The sequence below is a fragment of the Nycticebus coucang genome, chromosome 9, assembly GCF_027406575.1.
Source record: "Nycticebus coucang isolate mNycCou1 chromosome 9, mNycCou1.pri, whole genome shotgun sequence".
NCBI classification, from domain to species: Eukaryota; Metazoa; Chordata; class Mammalia; order Primates; family Lorisidae; genus Nycticebus; species Nycticebus coucang.
This window is the reverse complement of record NC_069788.1, coordinates 80,634,451-80,656,044: the sequence shown is the minus strand read 5'-3', so window position 1 is coordinate 80,656,044 and position 21,594 is coordinate 80,634,451. Positions and strand designations below refer to the sequence as shown.

Genomic DNA, 21,594 nt, shown 5'->3' with positions numbered 1-21,594 from the left:
CCCAACAAAGAGTTATCCAGCCCCAAAATCAATAGTGACAAGGTTGAGAAACCCTGGTCTAGAAGTTACTCATTTGAAGATACTCTTTTCTTGACTTTTAGTGAATTCATGACTAAATTTAATTTTTTATAAGGTGAAGTACTTTCTACAGAAATGCAGTTTTTAGTCATTAAATGAGATCTTAAAAATATTTTAATATAGTGAAGTTCTATCATAAGTGGGTATTCAGGTTAGCAAAGGGAATTTGGAGGTCCAAATGTCTAGGACAGAAACCACATGACCATCAAGTCTGTCTGGATAAACCCTTCCTAAAAGACCATAATTCATATCAAAACTTTGGTCAGTAAAATGGGAATTTTTGAGTAGGTACCATTAGAAAACTAAAATAATTTTTCAACTGTGGTTCCCAGGTTCCTCAAATTTATGTCTTGAACTCACACTGCTCTTTGAGCTTTAGCTTTATACCTGTTCATTTAACAACTACTGGTTGAACCCTTGGTATGTGTTGAAAGCCTCTTAAGAGTCAGAGCATGGGGGGGTGGGTAGAGGGAGGGGAATCGGTGGGATCACACCTGTGGTGCATATTACAGGGGTATTTGCGAAACTTGGTAAATGTAGAATATAAATGTTTTGGCACAGTAACTGAGATAACGCCGGAAAGGCTATGTTAACCACTGTGATAAAAATGTGTCAAATGGTTTATGAAGTGAGTGTATGATGCCCCATAATCATATCATTGTATACAGTTATGATTTAATAAAAAAATTAAAAAAAAAAAAAAAAGAGTCAGAGCATGGCAGGAAACAATATAGGCAGCTTCCCCTTGTCATGAAGCCTGTTTTCTAAGATAGGCCTTGAGGACAGATGAGAGTCTATATGCTGATTCCAGAGGAGTAGAGGGATATTGGCCGGAATGTGGGTTAGGTCAGAAGTGAAGCACTTCACATAACTGGTCTAAGAAAGCTGCAGACTGGGACCTGCAGGAGGAGAAGGCATTTAGTCTGCAAGCCTGGAGAAGGAATAATTGGGGCAAGACTGGGGCTCCCTGGTGTTTTCACTTGGATGACACTTATCTTGTCCCTGGTGGAACTCTTGATTCTACCTTCCCCCCATCCAGTGCTAGAAGACTGGGGAGTGTTCCTTGATCCCTCAAATTCTGTCCTTGGAGCTGTTCTCAATGCTGCTTTTCCCACTTCTCTGGTCCTCCCCAAGGGCCAGCACCCTAAGACTGATAGCCCAGTTGGTCTTTTCATGTCACCCCAGTTCACTCCAGGCCCTTCTCCATGCAGGTGCTAGAAGAAGGTTCTAGAAACATACATTGCCTCTTGCCCTTCAGACACCTTCACTGGCTTCCAACTGCATTCAGTCCACACAGCATCCTTCCTTATGAGGCCCTGCACTGCCCTCCCTGGCCAAGCTCAGCCCCAAAGAGCCTGCCTACCCTGAAGGCTGTGTCCCTTCTTCCCTGGCTCCTGCCAGCCTGGCTTGCTGCTCTATCCTCCTTCCCTTCCCTTACTTCCACTCTGGAGTCATGTTGCCCTGTTTCCTATGGGTTCCCTCTGAGACATTTCCTCAGTGCTGTGTACCTTTCTGTTGGCCATCTTTGGAGAGAAACCACTCACCTGTGCTGCCTTTCTTTCATGTGGAGGAGGAGCAGATGATTCACAGGGACCTGCCCTTTCTCCCCACAGAGCTGGGGTTTTTGCATAGGGGATTTTTCTGTCAGTTATTTTTTCCCTTACCTTTTGGAGTATTTAAAGAACCAAGGCATCAGTGACTAGGAGTGGGGCCAGTGAGCTTACCTCTAGGGGAGTTCTTTGGCCCCTGCAGCTGGCAAATATGCTACCCACTTTTCATGGAGCACAGAGAGGTAGCCATGTCTTGATGTTGTTAGTAAACTTTTGAAGTAAAACATGGTGAATTAGTAGGCCTTTCTTACTACAAAAAGGGAAATGGAAAACTAGTACCACACCATTGGCATAATTATTCCAACATGCAAATTGGTGCTGGTAGGAAGTTGAGGTAGTATACTTATTATATGTTCTATTAGTCTTTGAGACATGTCTAAGATATATGAAGTCTTATTTTATGAGACGTGAAGACATATATAGTCTAGGTGTTCATAACTGAGTAGTAGTTTAGTACCTCAGTTATTTATTTATTTATTTTTGATGGAGGGGGCAGTAAGGGTTCCTTTGGCTCTGTCCCTTATTTGTCACAGACTGATGGTGAAGCATCCTTAAGTTTCCAGACAGAAAATGAATATAAAAGAAGGACCACACTACTTAGATGTTATTGGGATTTTGAGGTGGCCTCTGAGAGAAGACAATACTTGAGAAGATGATTTGTTGGGACTATTTCTACCTCCTAGAAATTTTACAAGAGGTAATGAACTAGAAATACTGCAGATACATTTTTCTTATGAGTGAAAATTCGTCTTGTGAGTATAATGACTGGTTGCTATTTCTAGAAAAGTTTTAGTTCTAATCTTTTTTTTTTTTTTTTTGGTAGAGACAGTTTTACTTTATTGCTCTCGGTAGAGTGTCGTGGCGTCACACAGCTCACAGCAACCTCCAACTCCTGGGCTTAGGCTGTTCTCTTGCCTCAGCCTCCCTAGTAGCTGGGCCTACAGGTGCCTGCCACAACGCCTGGCTATTTTTTTGTTGCAATTCAGCCAGGGCTGGGTTTGAACCCGCCACCCTCGGTATATGGGGCTAGCACCCTACCCACGGAGCCACAGGAGCCGCCCTTAGTTCTAGTCTTAATTTTGATTGTCTTTAATGCGTTAGTAAGATTCACAGGTGTTTTTTTTCTTTTTTTTTTCTTTTTAGAGATAGAGTTTCACTTGGTCACCCTTGGTAGAATGCTGTGGCATCACAGCTCACAGCAACCTCCAGCTCTTGGGCTTAGGCGATTCTCTTACCTCCCCAGCCTCCCGAGTAGCTGGGACTACAGGCACCCGCCTGGCTATTTTTCTTGTTGCAGTTTGGCTGGGGTCGGGTTCAAACCCGCCACCCTCGGTATATGGGGCTGGTGCCCTACTCACTGAGCCACAGGCACGACCAGATTCAGTTTCTAAAGCTTTATATATATATCCTAGAAACTAAACAATACACCAAGTGAGCATTATTTTTAAGCTTTAAAATAAAATCTTTTATAGCATAAAATTTTAAAGACTATGTAGATAGGAACAGATCTTTGAAAGGAAACCTCAGTTTGGTGTGGAAGTTCATCTAATTGAAAGTAAGCTATGGAAGTTTATTCCATCTAACTCCAGATTATCTTCACATGTTCAGGAAGCTTGTTAGAAATCTACTTAACCAAAAACAAATTCTTTAGCTACTTGTGATAGAAAGCGCTTAAATAAGCAATTTAAAATTCAGCATACTCTACTTAAAAGCTATCAATTAAAAAAATGCATGGACAAGAAGGCCGCAGTGGCTCACACCTATAATTCCAGCACTCTGGGAGGCCGAGGCATATGGATTGCTTGAGTGCAAGAGTTCGAGACCAGCCTGAGCAGCGAGATCCTGTCTCTAAAAACCTGGCCGGGCATTGTGGCAGGCGCCTGTAGTCCCAGCTACTTGGGAGGCTGAGGCAAGAGGATCACTTGAGCCCAAGAGTTTGAGGTTGCTGTGAACATTAAGGCCCGGCACTCTACTGGGGGCAACAAAGTGAGACTCTGACTCAAAAAAAATAAAAAAATAAAAATAGATTTATGGACAAATTGCTTAGTTAGTATTAGTGTTACATATAGGTGGTCTGGAGAATAGAAACAGTCTCCAGGATGGGGGAAGACAGACATGTAGACAGTATGAACTGTTAGACAAAGCAGAAAAACCCAGCTGGTATAATAGTAGTAGTAATAGAGGCAGAAATGTCAAAGAATGGGACATTGGAGCACAGTGTGGGAGTATTGATGTCTAAAACAGGTTGACAAACTGTAAGTCTAAGAATGGATTTTACATTTTAAAGGCTTGTTGGGCGGCGCCTGTGGCTCAAGGGGTAGGGTGCTGGTCCCATATGCCGGAGGTGGTGGGTTCAAACCCAGCCCTGGCAAAAACAAAACAAAACAAAAAAAAAAAAAAACATTTTAAAGGCTTGTAAAAATAGGCGAGGAAGAATATGTGGCAGAGACCATATGTGGCCCATGAAATCTAAAATATTAACTATATGGCCCTTTTGAGGAAAAAGTTTGCTATCTCTTGGCTTTTAAAGGGTCAAGAATGATTTATTAAAAAAACTAATGTTTGAACAGGAGCTTTACCAGAAAAATAACATTTTGGTCTTCAGGACAGCATGGGTAGGATGGGCTGTTGCTGTGGAGAGAGAATAGACACTGTTCATCACACACTGTAGTGGGCTGTGGGGGTACTCAGGGCAGGCTACGTTATGTGTGTGGTGGGGACTGGGTAGAGGAGGGTAAGCATCATGTCCTCTCTCAAATGCCAATGAGTTTGAGCTCAGTTCTGGAGTGATCCTTCAGAAGCTTTTGAGTATGAGAATGATAATGTTAGAATTAATTGTGAGAAATTGAAATAAATTTTACATTTTCTTTCTTTTGACATAGGGTCTCTTGACACCTAGGCTTGAATGCAGTGGCATGATCATAGCTCATTGTAACCTCAAACTCCTAGACTTCAGTGATCCATCTGTCTTAGCCTCCTGAGTAGGTGGGACTATAGGCAAGTGCTACCATACCTGGCTGATTTTTCTACTTTTTTTGTAGAGACTTGGATCTCACTGTTGCTTAGACTGGTCTCAAACTCCTGACCTCAAGCTATCTTTCTGCCTAGGCCTCCCAAAGTGCTGAGATTACAGGCATATGCCACTGTGTCTATCTGGTATTACATTTTCTTCTGGGACTTTCTCGCCTGAACTAGTGAAATTGATCTTCCAAAGTGGTTGTATTGCTTCACAAGCCACCGACTCTATGGTGTTTGATGTGTACATAGGTCCAGGATTCCTCGTTTCAGGCTAAAGGTTTGGTGAGGGTTTACTTTTTTTTTTTTTTTAGAGACAGTCTCACTTTATCACCCTTGGTAGAGTGCTGTGATGTCACAGCTCACAGCAATCTTCAGCTTCTGGGCTTAAGTGATTCTCCTGCCTCAGCCTCCTGAGTAGCTCGGACCACAGGCGCCCGCCACAATGCCCAGCCAGGGCTGGGCTCGAACCCTCCACCCTCGGTATACGGGGCTGGCACCCTACTCACTGAGCCACAGGCACTGCCCGAGGGTTTACATTTTTGATCAACAGTGGACATCTGTGAAGTCTCAGTAATCCATGAATTGAGGAACTTGAGAGAATTTAGAGAAAGACAAAATGTTCTTGCTGAAGTCAGTCATCTGTTTCAACTGTAAACTTCTACATGGAGAATTTCAGTGCTGTCTGCAGTATCAAAATCAGCCTACCTTGGTGTGGATATATTTTTTTGAGACAGTTTCACTTTGTTGCCCTTGGTAGAGTGCGGTGGCATCATAGTTTACAACAACCTTAAACTCTTGGGCTCTAATGATCCTCTTTCCTCAGCCTCCCAAGTAGCTGGGACTGTAGGTGTCTGCTACAATGCCTGGGTTTTTTATTTAGAGATGGGTTTCACTTTTGCTCAGGCTTTCTGGAACTCCTGAGCTCAGGCAGTCCACCTGTCTTGGTCTCCCAGAGTGCTAGGATTACAGCTGTGAGCCACCTTTTCCTGCCCTTTTGTTTTTGAGACAGTCTCACTTTGTTGCCCCAGGCTACAGTGCTGTGGCATCACAGCTCACAGCAACTTCTAAGTCTTGCCTCAGCCTCCCTGAGTAGCCAGGACTGCTAGTGCCTGCCACAGTGCATGACTAGTTTTTCTGTTTTTAGTAGAGATGGAATCTTCTTGCTCATACTGGTTTCAAACTCCTGCACTCAAGTGATCCATCTGCCTCAGCCGCCCAGAATGCTAGGATTACAGGAATGAGCCAACTGCGATGATCGACACTCTTGACCATTCCCTGAAGCTTCATTACAGGGAACTATTAGAGCTGTAGACTGTTTTTGTTTTTTTTTTTTTTTTTTGCATAGGTCTGAACTCTTCAAGTATGAAGGTGATGAAGTCCTTTATTAAAGCCTTGGTTTAACATAGCCTTCTCCTCACCACCTGAAAAGAAAAAAAAAAAAGCCTCAGTTTAATTCTCAGCTTCATCTGAATGAAGTTGCTAAGATGGACTAACATTGTGAAGAGGATCCCAGTAAAACAACGGTTGCCTTTCCAAACTGAACCCTTTAGAAAGGCCTTGTGTGCACCAGAGTCATCCCCAAGGAGTTAGGCCAGCTCCAGGAGGCCAGGTCCCCTTGGCCTGGTCTTGTCCATTTTGTCCATCTGGGGCCTCCTTCCCTACCTTGCCTCTAAAGAGTTACCAGAGTCTAGTGATTGACCCTTTGTGGGACTGAGTGTGACTGAGTCTCCTCTTCCTGGGAAACCCTGACTGATGGCTTGGTACCTTCAGGGATTAGCTGGAACACATGGATTCCTGTGGATTTTACTTCAGGGAAGGCTTTAGCCACGTGACCTGCATCAGTTTATACTTGTCCTCTCTTGCTGAGCTTCCTAAGAGCCACACTTAACCCGCTGTACCAGAATTTTTTTTTTTTTTTTTGTACAGACCGAGTCTCACTGTACCGCCCTTGGTAGAGTGCCGTGGCATCACATGGCTCACAGTAACCTCCAGCTCTTGGGCTTACGTGATTCTCTTGCCTCAGCCTCTGAGCAGCTGGGACTACAGGCACCCGCCACAACGCCCGGCTATTTTTTTTTTGTTGCAGTTTGGCCGGGGCCGGGTTTGAACCCGCCACCCTTGGCATATGGGGCCGGCGCCCTATTCACTGAGCCACAGGCGCCGCCCCATGTAAAAGAATTTTAATGTCCTGGAAAGAGTTGTATATGTATTTTAATGTCTTTTGTTTGTTTTCAGAAAAAAGCCAATGTGCTTATTGTAGAATATATAGAGAATGCAAGTATTTATCATTGTTTCATCACTGTTAATATTTTGGGATATGTCATTCATCTTGTTGGCATAATCTTAGGCATTTTTACCAAAATGGAAACAAATAAGTTTTAGTTTTTAAAAATGCCCTTTTAACATAAAAATAAAAACCTTTTAAATTAAAGCAATAACCATTCAATTGTAGGAAAATTTTCTTGTTCTTCTTTCTCCTCTCCTCCACTTCTTTCTCCTCTTCTTCCTCTTCTTCTTCCTCTTTTCCCTTCCCTTCTTCTTTTCCTTCTTCCTCCTCTTCTTCTTTTTCCTCCCTTCCTTCCTTTTCCTTATCCTCCTCCTTTCCCACGCCCACCCCCTTCTTCTTCCTGTTCTTCTTGACAGAGTGTCACTCCATTGCCCAGGCCAGAGTGCTGTGGCATTAGCCTAGCTCCATAGCTACCTCAAACTCCTGGATTCAAGTGATCCTCTTTCCTTAGACTCCCAAGAAGCTGGGATTACTGGCACTCACCATGACACCTGGCTAATTTTTCTGTGTTTAGTAGAGATAGGGTTTTCCTCTTGCTCAGGCTGGTCTGGAACTCATGAGTTCAGGCGATCCTCTTGCCTCGACTTTCCAGAGTGTTAGGATTCCAGGAATGAGCCACTGCGCCTGGCCAGTAAATGAATTTTTAATAGGCAAATCAAAAGATTAAAAAAAAAAAACTTAAAATTTTGTTCATCCAGACCACTATACTGTATATGCTTTTTAAAGCCATCTTTGTGGGATATATACATTTTCTTTACATAAAAATAGAACTATATAATTAATACTGCTTTATAGTTTACTTTTTTGAGACAGTTTTGCTGTGTTGCCTGGGCTAGAGTGTAGTGGTGCTATTGCACTGCAACCTTTAACTCTTAGATGCCTATAATCCTTTTGTAACTGGGACTACAGGTGTGTGCCACCATGCCTGGCTAATTTATTTTATTTTACTTTTTTTGTAGATACAGGGTTTCGCTACATTGCCCAGGCTAGTCTTGGATTCCTTGCCTCTAGCAATCTTCATACCTTAGCCACGCAAAGTGCTAGGATTGCAAGTGTGAGCCATTACACCCAGCCTGTAATTTAATTTTTAAAATAATAGCTTTTCAGTGTATAGATAGATAAAAAATAAAATGAAAAAAATAGCTTTAGTGATACATAATTCAGATTTAAAATTCACCATTTTAAAGTATATAATTTAGTAGTTTTTAGTATATTCAAGATTTTTTCTTTTCTTTTTATTTTTTTTATTTTATTTTTTTTTGTAGAGACAGGGTCTCACTTTATGGCCCTCGGTAGAGTGCCGTGGCCTCACACAGCTCACAGCAACCTCCAACTCCTGGGCTTAAGCGATTCTCTTGCCTCAGCCTCCCGAGTAGCTGGGACTACAGGCGCCCGCCACAGTATTCAAGATTTTTTCAACCATTCCCATTATCTAATTTAGATCATCCTGGTAACCTTGTACCTATTAGCCATCACTTCCCATTTTCCCCCTCTTCCAGCCCTGAGCAACCATTAATCCTGTCTGTGTTTCTTGATTTACTATTTCTGGAAATTTTATGAAAATGAAATGATAACAACATGTGTTCCTCTGTGATTGTTCTCTTTCACGTAGCATGTGTTCAAGAGTCAGCCATGTAGCATGCATCAGTACTTCATTTCTTTTATTGGCGAATAATATTCCATTGTATGGATAATATCATGTTTTGTTTATTCATGTTAGATCCTCTAACAGCACACCAATGTGCCATAGCACACTGGTTGACAATCAGTGGATTAGATGATGTCAGTTACTGAGCAGGGATTTCTAGTGGTAGATCAGAGAGGAAGGGCATCAAGACTTACGTGTTGGTTGACGCTCTTAAGTTTAGGATGCCTTTTGGATGCTCAGGTAGAGGAGATACTGAGTTGGTTGTTGGATATGCCAGTCTGGAATTATGGTGGGATTAGAGATCAGAGAACATTTGGGAGTTATGAAGAGTTACTTGGACATAAAGCATGATGAGTGAGTGATGACTGTTGGATTTGGCAACATGGAGGTCTTTGGGGACTACAGCAAGAATGGTGTTAATAGGCATGACAGGCAAAATTTTTCAGGGAGAATGGGATCTGTGTTTTAATTCCCTGAACAAGTTTGCTCTAAAGTAGACAGAATGATGGGAGTCGGGGAGCTGGAGACATACTACCACTTTGCTTTGTGCTTTGGAATGGTGGGGTCCAGGAAGGAGGCTGAGAGAGGAGGAACTGGGCTCCAGTGCCAGAATAGAGGGCAGGCCTCACCCTAGGACCTGGAGAGCAGCAGAGTAGACAGGTAGGCCTTCCCTTCAGCAGTAGGAGGAGGAGAAAATTCAGATCACCTCCATTTCCAAAAGCTGAGAGTAAGAATGACAAGGGAGGAATGGGTATTATAGGATATATTATGGAGTTAAATGTAAACTGTGCATGATTTTTTTTCAGATATGGTATTCTTTATTTATTTTTAATTTATTTTTATTGTTGGGGATTCATTGACGGTACAAGAAACCAGATTACACTGATTGTATTTGCTGGGGATAGTCCTTCTTGTAATTGTGTCTTGCCCCCCAAAGGTGTAAAATGTGCATGAATTTTTACTACAAAATGTAAGACTTCACATAAATTGAGTTGCTTCAAAGTGCTTACCCTTAGGGTTCTCTCTCCTGTGCTTTTGGGGGTACTTTGGTGGAAAAGTTTGAGAAGCTACTTCATTATTGTAGTCTATTGTTATGTTTTTAAAGCTTACCCAAGTGAGTATTTAACCTTAAAGCCTTTGAGATTCATTTACCCATTCTGTTATCCTTAATAGAAATTTTGCAGCTGCTCCAAATATCCCTCCACTTGTGCATCTTAATACTTGTTTAGCAAGCCAGTTCATAATGTACTGGGGAGGTTGGAGTGGGAAGCTATAGGATATCTGGAGATAGAGCAGGAGTGCTTGAGATTTTCACCCTTTTTGGAGGTGAGGACGTGGAGGCAGCTGGGGCCTAAAATGTGCCTTACCTTCCAGGGACATTTTAGTGACCTCTTTCCTGTGATCTCAAAACACTTATCAGATGCCCAGTATATCTTCTAATTCTGGCAAGGTGGTTTGAGTGAGCTGAATGTAGTGCTATTCGCCAGCCTTTTATAGTATTTAAAAACCAGCACTTGTTGTACTCTGGCTCCTGCCTGTAATCCTAGCACTTTGGGTGGCCGAGGTAGATGGATTGCCTGAGCTTAGGAGTTCGAGACCAGCCTGAACAAGAGTGAGACCCCAATCCTAAAAAAATTGCCAGGCTTTGTTGTGGGCACCTGTGGTCCTAGCTACTTCGGAGGCTGAGGCAAGAGGATCACTCAAGCCCAAGAGTTTGAGGTTGGTGTAAGCTATGATGCCACAGCACTCTACCAAGGGTGACAGAGTAAGACTCTGTCTCAAAACAAACAAAAAACAATTAGCAGTGATTAAAATGTGTTTGCCTTCTTTCCTTATTTATCACATTGCCTGCTTTTTTCTTTCTATAGATTTTAGTATGGTTAAGCAATCCCCTCCCTCATGCCACCATTACAGTTCTTCAGCCTTAATAGAAGAAAGCAGTGTGAAGAGTTTAATTCACCTGCAGAAGTTTTTCATGGAATGGAAACATTTGAGAAATCAGAGGATTTGTCTTTGTTAACACATCGTATAGTTGAGGCCTGGAGAGAGCTTGATTTATAATTGGTAGTTTATATGCATGATGAGGACAGGTAGCTCCTTGTTTCCTCCCATCATGCTTAGTCAAATCCTAACTCTCTAACGGAAACTTTGTATCCTTTAACCAACATTTCCCCTTCCCTTTTCCTTCCAGCCCCTGAATTTTACTTTTTTAGATTCCACATATAAGTGAGATTATGCAGTATTTTCTTTCTCTGTCTGGCTTATTTCACTTAGCATAATGTCTCCTGGTTCACCCTTGGCCATAGTTACTAATGTGTACTTTGAAATTTCTAAGAGTATATTTTAAATGTTTTCATCACACATACACAAAAAAGGTGAGGTGATATGTTAATCAGTTTGATTTAGTCATTCCACATGTACATATATCAAAACATCACATTGTACCTTACAAATCCATACAGTTATTTGTCAATTAAACATTAAAAAAATAATTAAAAAATTTTTAACTCTTCCACTGCCTCCTGGATCTGCATCTTCTCCATTCCCCTAGGCCAGTGGTTCTCAACCTTCCTAATTACGTGACCCTTTAATACAGTTCTTGTGGGTCGCGACCCACAGGTTGAGAACCACTGCCCTAGGCTGTCTCCCTACCTTGCTGCTGTCTCTAGCTGTAGGTCTGGAATTCCTAGAGCAGATGTGCCCCTGTGCTAGCACACCTGTTGTGCCTGCAGCTGTTCTTGTTCCTAAAGGTGCTTGTGGAGGCCTTCCCTGACCTTTCTAGTGTCCTCGTCCATACCTTCTCTGCCTTGGCTCCCTGACCACAGCTTATGTTTGCCAGTGAGATGGTGCCCTGCTTAGCACTTCGTGATCTTCCTATTTATGCAGGCAGGTATTGTAGTTCTTGTTTTTGCTCTGGCATACTCAGCAGCTGGTGAGGTATGTGGCATACACATGCTTAGAATATTTGTAAAACAAACAAATACAGACTTTTGATCCAGATTGTTGTTGTTTCCTGGCCATTAAAGGGTGCTTCTTGATGCTGTCCATTCACATTGCTCATATGTCATCATCTCTGGCCAGTACCTATGTTATTTAACAACCATAGGATCGTAGTTCTTTATCTATAATGTATGGGGCCAGAGATGTTTTGGAATGTAGAATTTTCAAGATGTTACAACAGAATTAGAATGTACCATATATTGTGGAATATCCTGTGTAATAAAACACATTAAAATTGTTGCAGCAATTTATATGAATATTCACACTAAGAGGGACAAATAGAGGCTGCGAATGGCCTCCCATCAGGGCATGCTGCCAAGTGAGTTATGAATGTACTTTCAGTTTTCAGAGATATACAGATATATCCAATCATGGATAAGGGATTGTGGACCTGTCTGTTTGTCAGGCATTATACAGTGTGCTGGAAATACAAAGGAAGAGAACATCATGCCTGCCCTTCAGTGTGGGAGGCTGGTGGTCACCATACGTGGGGTGAGGAGCCCACACTGGGAGGGCACTTCTGGCAGGTACTAGTGTATTCCTCGTCGATCCTTAATTTCTCTTGAGAATTGTGCTCTACAGGTGCTGACTGATTCAGGTGAGCTGTACAAGGGTCTGGCAGAAGGGCACTGCTCTGTGATGCAGGGTCCAGTGTGGTCTTCTCACTCAGAGTGTAGAAGTAGTTGTTCTGGATTGTCCTGGGTCCCCTCTCCCAGTTCAAAGAGTAGAAAGCAACTACCAGACCTTGCTCAAGGCCAGAGGTATTGTCCCATTTCCAAAGCTCTGTGCTCCCTTCCACTGATGGGGAACTGAGACTGGAGGATTTGTGCAACGACTGAGTTTTATGGCCTGGCCTGGGCCCACCATGTCATAGTCACACCACATGTTCTGCTCTGTTGACTCTGCCCAGAGCTTTAAACATTAATTCGATTTAATGTACATTTTAAGTTTTTATATACAATGAGTATACTTTTATTTTAATGTTTTAAGATGCATTTGAATGTGTCTTTACATTTCAAAACTGTATCTGCTTTCTGAAATGGTGCCTGCATTTTGAAAATGTTTCATTGCCAGACTTCAAGAAAGTCAGCCCTTTTTTATTAGAGTATGAAGATCTAATACTCAAACATGCCAAACATGAATATTTCAAGTTATTATAAAGGATATAGGGCAAAATAGTATGTTCCTGAAGCAGATGTTGAGCTCTTGTTTCTAAAGTTTTTCTCTAGTCTTTGATAATTCACTCTAATCTGAAAATGTATATTAAAGATTATTTTAATTTAGAATTATTTTGTCCAAGGTACTTGACTTAATAATTCCATTTTTAATGTGCCCTGATAATATTAGACGCACATTTTCTTTTTTTTTTTTTTGGCCGGGGCTGGGTTTGAACCCTCCACCTCTGGCATATGGGACCGGTGCCCTACTCCTTGAACCACAGGCGCCGCCCAGAAGCACATTTTCAATCTTTCAGATTTTATAAAAGAGATCGAAATTTTGAAAAAGACTTATGAAGATGGTCTTTTATAATGTATTTTAAGATAGTTAAGAATAGAGATTATATAGTTAAGTGTAGAGTTTGCATCATAAAAACTTCTTTCCAGACAGGTGGCACTACCCACAGATTTGTGGTTAGTATTTGCTAATAGTTTATTTGATAGGGTTAAAAAGGCTCCCTCTTGTGTTTTATACTTAGCTTTTTCTAGGGACAAACTTTATTGTAAAAATTATCTGGTGATAATTATCTTTGCTACAGGTGTATTATGTTTATGGAATTGGAAATGTTTGATTTCTTAAAGCGTGTGTATATCAGTAGATTATGTAGTTTAAAATGTTTGTGTCTATATTGCATATACAAACATGTCAGTTTCCAAATGTGGCCTTTAGAAGACAGAAGGTTTTTTAGAAGGTCATAATAGGAAATTTTCAGGTTTAATTCCTTAAATATTTTCTTTCACTGGGATTTTTTTTAAAAAGGCAACATGATACGGGAAAATATTAAAATGGATGTAACTCTATATGATTTTTCCATAAAGATCCTTTGTTCACAATGAAACACATTGGGAAGGCTTCATTCATACTTTAGTTGGTATCATAATTTAGGATAGACCATTTACCATTTAACCACTACCACATCTCTCACACACACACAAAAACAAAATACAATAATGTTTCACCATATGGTGTTTACAAAAACTGAAGCCATATCTATCAGGTTTTGACATGGCTTAGCTATATAATCAGTAACTGACTCAGTGTCAGAACGTTTTAAGTTACCTATATTGTCAATATGCAGATTTTCTTTACTTAGCATTTAAACTCTGAGTTTACCTATCTGAGTAACTTGAAATACAGTAGAATAAAAAGAATTAGATCTACCAAACTGAAAATATGTGCATATCTGAAGTAGTTTCTTTTCTTGATTTTGGTTAAGTTAACAGAAATATCTTCACATCTGTAATTTCTGGTAACTTAATGAGAACACACTGAACTTTTGGTCACAATAAATTTTCCCATTATGTAAAATATTCTACACACCAGTTGACTCATTATGAATTGTAAGTAGACATGATGCTCTTCCTGCGGAAAACAGAAACACACGTTATTGTAATGACGATTTGAGCCAATTACAGAATTGTACTTAGGTTACCACATTGACTTTAGGTGCTGTGAGTTTGGATTGTTGTGTTCTTTGAGATGGACAGATGGAGTGAGTTAGGAACTTTTGTTAGGTGTAATCTTTCTGTAATTGTTTAGTTGTTTATTTAGAGATAGGGGTTTTTGTGGTTGTTCTTGTGAGTTTTATGGTGAATTAATGAATGTGTTTTCTTTACCTCAAGACTTGTAAATAGCTCTAGCTTAAAATTCAGGTGCTCTTCTTTATTTTATAATGGACAGAGCTAGCAAATTAATACTTATGGAGAGGAAGTGTTGATAGGTTCTGTATTGAAACCTCTCTCATGTTTAAAAGTGCTACATTTTACATTAAAGTTAAGATCAATTTTCTTTTTTGAAAAATTGTGATACTGTGAGATTGTAGGGGGGAAATTGACCAAAGCAATTGTGAGTTGTTGTGAAGAGTGAGAAGCTTCTTTAAAAATTTTTGGAAGGAATTCATTTTTGGACATGGTGAAAACTCTTATAATAACATTTTCCTGTGTATTAAAATTAAGTGAGCTGTATCTTACTAAGTGGTGTCAACAATCACATCTTTGGCCTTTGGCCTGATTATATCGGCTTTTTAAAAATAAACTTGATTGAGATAGTCAAATTCCATATAATTTACCTATTTAAGGTGTCTGTTTCAGTGGTTTTTAGTATTTTCAGAGTTGTACAACCATTGCGTATTTGGACATTCTATATAAATGGAATCATACACTGTGTTTTTTTTTTCATGTGTTAACATTTCATTCAGCATGGTATTTTCAACATTCATTCATAGTGTAGCATGTATCAAATGTGATTGTCAAATATTATGTAATTGTGAGGATTAGACCACGTTATGTATTCATTAGTTCATTTGTAGACATTTGTATTATTTCCACTTTTTGGCTATTGTGAATAATGCTGTTATGAAGATTTGTGTACAAGTTTATATCTGTATGTAAATGTGTGTTTTCATTTCTCTTGGGTCTATACTTAAGAGTTTATTTCAACCTTTGACGCTTTTTTACCTACTATTCTCTACCATTGAGGTTCTCATTTATGTTTGTAAAGAGGGTTTGCTACTTGTAAATAGAACTTGTTTGACCTTTGTTGGTGACCCAGTGACTTCCTGTTTTATGCTTAAAGCCTCTGGGACCTTCTGTTGCCTACAGCAGGGGTATCCAACCTGTGTGGCTGCATGCAGATTTTGTAAAGACTTTTTTTTGCTGATCTGTGGTGTTGGATATTATGAAAAGTATGCACAGATCTTTGTTGTTGTTATTAATCAACTTTCATTAGTGTTTGTGTATGTAATGTGTGGCCCAAGACAACTTTTCTTCATACAGTGTCCCTAGAGAAACAGCCACAATTATAATATTCTCCTTTCCTAAGACCAAATCACAACTGATGGTCATGAAATGGTCTTATTGAAGGGCGGTGCCTATGGCTCAAAGGGGTAGGGCGCCAGCCCCATATGCTGGAGGTGGCGGGTTCAGACCCAGCCCCGGCCAAAAACTGTAAGAAATCGTCTTATTAATTAAGTATCCTGTTAGTTTCTTGGTAAATAACTAAATATATATCCAAGTCAAATAAATTTTGTCTGAATTTAATATTTTTTCCTGTGTCTTTCTCCCTACTTCCTCTTTGGGACATCCTTTGTCCTTTAGCCCCAACAGCACTGAGAGTGACTGTGATGACTTTTTTCTGTGTTTTCCCTTCAGGTGATATACCACTCATTTCTTTAGATTTTTTTCTTATTAATTTTGGTGACTGGATTGCCTGTTTTTTTTTTTTTTTGTTTGTTTGTTTTTGTTTTCGTTTTTGAGGCAGAGCCTCAAGCTTTCACCCTGGGTAGAGTGCTGTGGCATCACAGCACACAGCAACCTCAAACTCCAGGCTCAAGCGATTCTCCTGCCTCCAAGTAGCTGGGACTTGGAGGCAGGAGCCTGCCACAGTGCCCGGCTATTTTTTTTTTTTTTTGGTTGCAGCTGCATTGTTGTTTGGCGGGCCAGGCTGGATTTGAACCCGCCAGGTCAGGTGTATGTGGCTGGCGCCTTATCCACTTGAGCCACAGGCGCCAAGCCTGGATTGCCTGTTTTTGAAGTGATAAATACCTTAAGATAACAGTGATACTCTTTAGCCTTTTAAGGGTCCAAACGAAGCTTATGGGAATATTTCCATAATTTATATCAAATTCATATAAATGTGCATTAATTGTATTAACTAATGTACCTGAGTTAGAGTATTAATTTCATTACCACTATTTAATAAAGGGGCAGGGTTCGCTATGGTCATTCCAACTAATGGTGAGTGTCCTTTATGTCTCTCATCCTATATTTAAGCTGAGTTAAGCTTAGAGAAATTACTAAACTCTTTGTGGCTATATTTTGTAACTCGTGGCTTACATTTTGAAATAGCTTATACTTTTACACACTTGTTGACTCATTGTGAATTGTGAGTAGACATGATTCTCTTCTTGTGGAAAAAGTGTATTCTATCAGTTGAAAATCAACTTTATAAGCATCATAGGCTAGGTCTTATTCCCTTCTTAGGCAAGGAGTCTGGGATACAGAACGAGTGAGTGGTTGGGCATTGTCAGCAAGAGACAGAGCAACCACACTGTGTGGAAGAGGAGCAAGCTATGAGGAGGAGACCAGGCTGTGTCCTAACCAGGATCCCAAGCATCCATGAAGAGGCAAGCAGCATTGCTTGAGCACCACTGCTGTGCTTAGAAAGTAGCTTCTTCCCCTGGATCCCTGCTGCCTCCTCATCTGTGAGGTAGAGATGGTAGTAGGACACTATCTCTGCAGGCACATGGGGACCTGGTCTGTTACAGTCCCTGGACATGGCAACCAGGCAATGAGTTTCACCACCCTTGGTTTTCAGGTGGTTGAATTGAAGGTGTTGGGAATGATCCTGTGGCATATTCCTCCTCTGACCTTTCATCCCTGGTCCTAGAAGCAGCTCATGTCCTCTGCCTGCCTCTCTCCACCAGGGTGCGTTACCCCAAAATCTGACCTCTGGACCCACTGTCAGCCTATCTCTGTAGGTGTCGTCTGTTCAGGATGCACTAGAGTCTTGATGTCAGACTCCTCACTCCTCCAGACCCCTCTAGGAGAGCTTGCTTAGGCCACAGAACACAATTCTGGCCACACTAATGCAGGGTTGCCAGACTTTCATATCAGTTGGGGAAGAGGCCCGTTATAGTACTGCAGTGTCAGGGGCTGGTGGGAGGGAGGCTGCCCGAGAACAAGCTTTGATTGATCCCTGATTTAAAAGACAACGTTCTACTGGAACTTCTGTGGGAGTACCCACACTGGCACCTAAATATCCTCAGAGGCATTTGATGAAAGTTCCTCTGAGGCTTTTAAAGTGCTCTAGTGAGTTTCTATAAAGCATAGTGATGACAAAAAGAAATTACCTCACACTGCCTCTCTGTGCCTTTTCTGCCGACTCACCACTTGCTGTGAGATTTTCCCTGTCAGACAGGAGGGAAAATCACTACACACGAGGTGCATCTGGTTTGGTCTAATATTTGGTCTGATGATTTTTATATCTTAATGTTTTATATCTCACCTTAAAAGAGAGGATGGGATAGAAAGATTATAGTATTTCCTTGAAAGTTTTTCCATTAGTCTAATCTATCCCACTCCCATGAGGAAAACACCATCTTTTCCTGTTGGTGTCAGTGAACTCTGGTTGGATGCCCACGACAGCAGAAGAAGGGGTGGTTAGGGTGTGAAGCCCTGGTTGCTAGGCTTGAGTCCTAGCCCTCCTACTCGGACTGTAACTCAGCTTCTCTGTGTCTTAGTCTTCTCATCTGTCAGATGGAGATGTTTCTGGTAGCTACTTCACAGTGGAACAAGTGAGTCTTGTGGGGTGGCTGGTGGTGGCTGGCCTGTGCCAAGGCCTCCATGAGTGCAGCTGCAGCAGCAATGCGCTAGGCACTGCAGATACATTTTTTTTTTTTTTTTGAGACAGAGTTTCACTATGTTGCCCTTGGTAGAGTGCTGTGGCATCACAGCTCACAGCAACCTCAAACTCTTGGGCTTAAGTGATTCTCTTGCTTCAGCCTCTCAAGTAGCTGGGACTGTAGGTGCCTGCCATAACACCCAGCTATTTTTTTGTTGCAGTTGTCATTGTTGTCTAGCTGGCCCAGGACAGGTTGGAACCAGCCAGCCCTGGTGTTATGTGGCTGGTGCCCTAGCTGCTGAGCTACAGGTGCCGAGCCGGCACTGCAGATACAAAATTGACTGTCCCTGTAGGACTCCAAGGCAAGGGTCGGATGCAGAACTGCCACTTCAGTACAGTGCAGTAACTGCTGATGATGGGAGCCAGAGGAAGGGGTCTTGCTGCTAGAAGTAGGAAAGGAGTCAGTGAAGACTTGGTGGAGAAGATTCCAGAGCCAAAGGGGTGAAGTAGAGTTAGGTAGACAGGGAACGCAAAGACGGAGCATTTTCATCCGAGAGGATAGCATAACATTTATAGGGATGCTGCAGGTCGTTTCATGTTACTACAATTCCTTAAGTTTATTCGTTCATCTAGTGTCAGGCTGGGCAGTATTCAGAGAATGGAAGAAATCACATCTAAACAGAGGCTATATTAGACAGTAATCTCTTGTCAGGTGTTAGTGACCAGAATTGCCAGAAGACCTGCTATTACTTATTGAAGGACAGCATAGTGGTGTAGTAGAGTACAGAGCTTCCCTTCTGGGTTTGAATTCTGGTATGTTCACTTTGTCACTAGTTGCTTTGGACAAGTGAATGCCTCAGATATCTACACTTAGGTATCTGTTCATCATGGTGGTAGCAGTGCCTGCTCAGGGCTGCCATAAGTTTGGGATGGGTCCTTACTCTTGCTGAGGACCTATTCATACAAGCTAGGGAATGTGTACAGCTATCTGGAAGATGTTGTCCCCTTGTCCTTCCCTTTCCCCAGGAGAGTCCATGTCCTTCAGCTCTTCCTAAATGTTCCTTGCTCACAGATCCTTGTCCTGGATTGCCAGATGAGCTTTGGTTTTACTTCCTGTGCTGTGTTGGCTCTTCTCCATCATACTCATCCTCATGCTGGGAATGGCTTATTCTCTATTACTTCCTGCCAGAGTACCTGTAACCACTATTTTGGGAAGGTATATCTTGGACTTACTGATTGAGTATCCCTGATTTGAAATACTTGGGACCAGAAATGTTACGGATTTTGGATTTTTTGGATTTTGGATTTTTTTTGGAATTTGGAATATTTGCATTATTAATCAACTATCTTGGGGACCCAAGTATAAACATAGCATTAATTTATATTTGTAAATGTAGTGTATGTTACAAACACAGCCTGAAGGTAATTTTTATGCAATATTTTTAATAATTTTGTTCACGAAAGAAAGTTTTGACTGCATTTTGACCCCAACTCATCTAATGAGATCAGGTGGGGAATTTTCCAATTGTGGTATCATGTTGGTGCTCAAAATGTTTCAGATTTTGGAGCATTTTGGATTTTGGATTTGGAGGTTAGGGGTGCTCAACTTGTATATTCTCTTACATATAGCACATGGTTCACTAAATGCTTTGAATAAACTAGTGAAAATGAAAGGTTACTTAGTAAGCATGCTACTATTTCAAAAGTCTCTTTTTCTGAATTTGATTATATGGTCAGTGGTTTAATATTTTAAGTGCTCTGACTATATAATAGTTATTACCATACTGTGAAGGTAGCTGGGTTTTCACAGTGATTGTTGCCGCAGAGGAACTGGAAGTGCTTGTTGTACTTGCATTTTTTGGAATGAAAACCATGGTTCATTCCTAGGAGCTTCTCAGCAGGAGCTTTGAAGCCGGTGCTAAGCAGCAGATGTACAGATTCTCACAGGGAGTACTTGAGCTCTACAGATGTTGTGTCACAGTGCACATTTCACTCATCTCAGCATTCTTACCCAGCACAATCAGTTGTCACAGCCATCCTCCTATAAAAACCTCAAACCTGGCAACCTTTAGGAAGCAGGCTGGAAATCTAGAAATACCCCTGGGTGTTTGCAAATTTTTTTTTTTTAAGATTCTTAAAAATCTTTGACAGCTTCCTGTGTCAGGGATTTTCTCTCCAGCGATTTTGCTTATGAGCTTGGTAGCTTTCAGAAAGACTGCAATGCAGCGGTTACCAGAGTCCCTGTTAATATGGAAACAACCCATGGTGAAGTCTTTTGCTCCCCTTCACAACTGCTGACTGTTGCCTGCAATCTGAAGAAGGAGATAATGAAGATAATATTCCTGTGGACCTGGCGGTAAAAGGGATTAGAATGTAAGCAATTTTGTGAACGCTGTGGCTAGCACAGGCATGTCCTGCAGCAGTTCTGTTAAGTTACTGATGCAGTGGGCTTTCTGGGAATGTGGAATTGAAGATGCCATTGCAGTTTGTGCACAATAATTTTGTTTCTGTCTCTCTGTTTAGATGGTGGATTATAAGAAGGTAAGGGACTTTAAAAATCATGCATATATGTCTCTGAAATGTTTATGAACATCCCTGGTCAAGATAAAGCATTGTGATTGAATAGATCTCTTCTCAACCTAAGAAATAAAACTTTATTCCTTGTTAATGGCAGTTTTGACATGTGAAGAGATACCTTAATTTGGTGTTAACAAATGTCCTCTGAATGAATTGTTAAAGATGTTCTTTGAAGAGATCTGCTTTTTTTTTTTTTTCTTTACTTGCTAAGCATAGTTGAATTTCAGAAATGTAGATAATGGATGTAATATATTTGTTTCTTTAAGTAACAACAGTTCATTAATCACAGTGGAACATTGTGCTTTACATCTCACCCATATGATTATAGATGATGAAGTCTGATTTCCTTAGTTATATTTTGTCTTCAGAGGAGCATTTTCAGTGGAGCTCTTGCTGATCCATGGGGTGAGGTGGGTACTACCTCCAGCTGGTCTTCTTTATTTATGTTAGAGGGAGGCCAAGAGTCAGAACCGAGATTTATTTTGCAATGAATTAGTGGCCCCACACTGTATTAAATGCATTATGGGTGGTATTTATATGTCCAATACCAAGAAAGATAATGTCGGGGTTACCATGGCAACTGCTTGCATTCTGAAAAGCTTATGAATGAGTACTGAACCTTCTGGCGTTTTAAGTGAGATTTTCCAGCTGAGAGCCTGCATTCATGATTAGTGTAGATAAATTCAGCTTTCCATGTGAAGCACATCCTTTCTTTTCCTCTTCCAGAGTTGTCCATTCAGCTCAATTCTTTCTCTGGTGACAACTGCGTTGGTCTCTTGGTTCCTGGCAACATATTATGACATCTTAAGAGATGGTTT

General features: G+C 41.0%; 1 protein-coding gene across 5 annotated transcripts in view; it reads left to right on the top strand.

Annotated features, from left to right (window-relative positions):
- The window catches only part of TRAF3 (TNF receptor associated factor 3), a 124,647-nt gene that overhangs the window by 27,076 nt on the left and 75,977 nt on the right, over positions 1-21,594 (top strand). The window lies entirely within an intron of this gene.